This window comes from Arachis duranensis, chromosome 3 (genome assembly GCF_000817695.3).
Source record: "Arachis duranensis cultivar V14167 chromosome 3, aradu.V14167.gnm2.J7QH, whole genome shotgun sequence".
NCBI lineage: Eukaryota > Viridiplantae > Streptophyta > Magnoliopsida > Fabales > Fabaceae > Arachis > Arachis duranensis.
Window position 1 is genome coordinate 57,576,537 of NC_029774.3, and position 1,511 is coordinate 57,578,047.

The 1,511-nt window shown below is 41.3% G+C and overlaps 1 non-coding gene across 1 annotated transcript; it reads left to right on the forward strand.

The window, feature by feature from the left end:
• The first annotated feature begins 1,109 nt into the window (after positions 1–1,109).
• On the forward strand, positions 1,110–1,217 carry LOC127746189 (small nucleolar RNA R71). Its single transcript, XR_008007809.1, has one exon. It is a non-coding gene; the product is annotated as a small nucleolar RNA R71 (small nucleolar RNA).
• Positions 1,218–1,511: the final 294 nt, after the last annotated feature.

Genomic DNA, 1,511 nt, shown 5'->3' on the forward strand with positions numbered 1-1,511 from the left:
TGTCTCTTTTGAGGTAATCTCTGCCTAGTCAAGTCATCCAGTTCTTTGGTGAGCAAAGGAGGTTCTTCCTCCCAAGTCTCATTACCAAATAACTTGTCATTTAGCTTTATGATTGCTCTAAGGTACTTAGCAACTTGCTCTTCAGTGAGATGTTCGTTCTCTTCAGAGGAAGAATACTCATCAGAGCTCATGAATGGCAAAAGTAAATCCAATGGAATCTCTATGGTCTCAGTGTGAGCCTCAGATTCCCATGGTTCCTCATTAGGGAACTCATTGAAGGCCAGTGGATGTCCATTGAGGTCTTCCTCAGTGGTGGTCACTGCCTCTTCCTCCTCTCCAAATTCGGCCATGTTGATGGCCTTACGCTCTCCTTTTGGATTCTCTTCTGTATTGCTTGGAAGAGTACTAGGAGGGAGTTCAGTAACTTTCTTACTCAGCTGATCCACTTGTGCCTCCAAGTTTCTAATGAAGGACCTTGTTTCAGTCATGAAACTTTGAGTGATTTTGATTAGATTAGAGACCATGGTTGCTAAGTCAGAGTGGCTCTGCTTAGAATTATTTGTCTGTTGCTGAGAATATGGTGGAAAAGGCTTGCTGTTGCTAAACCTGTTTCTTCCACCATTATTGTTGCTGAAACCTTGTTGAGGTCTCTGTTGATCCTTCCATGAGAGATTTGGATGATTTCTCCATGAAGGATTATAGGTGTTTCCATAGGGTTCTCCCATGTAATTCACCTCTTCCATTGATCGATTCTCAGGATCATAAGCTTCTTTTTTAGATGAAGCGTCCTTAGTACTGCCTGGTGCAGCTTGCATTCCAGACAGACTTTGAGAAATCATATTGACTTGCTGAGTCAATATTTTGTTCTGAGCCAATATGGCATTCAGAGTATCAATCTCAAGAACTCCTTTCTTCTGATTCATCCCATTGTTCACAGGATTCCTTTTAGAAGTGTACATGAATTGGTTATTAGCAACCATTTCAATGAGTTCTTGAGCTTCTGCAGGCGTCTTCTTCAGATGAAGAAATCCTCCAGCAGAGCTATCCAATGACATCTTGGACAGTTCAGACAGACCATCATAGAAGATACCTATGATGCTCCACTTAGAAAGCATGTCAGAAGGACACTTTCTGATCAATTGTTTGTATCTTTCCCAAGCTTCATAGAGGGATTCACCTTCCTTCTGTCTAAAGGTTTGGACTTCCACTCTAAGCTTACTTAATTTTTGAGGTGGAAAGAACTTTGCCAAGAAGGCATTGACTAGCTTTTCCCAAGAGTTCAGACTTTCTTTAGGTTGTGAGTCCAACCATATCCTAGCTCTGTCTCTTACAGCAAAAGGGAATAGCATAAGTCTATAGACCTCAGGGTCAACCCCATTGGTTTTGACAGTGTCACAGATTTGCAAGAATTCAGCTAAAAAACTGATGAGGATCTTCCAGTGGAAGTCCATAAAACTTGCAATTCTGTTGCATTAGAGAAACTAATTGAGGCTTAAGCTCAAAGTTGTTTG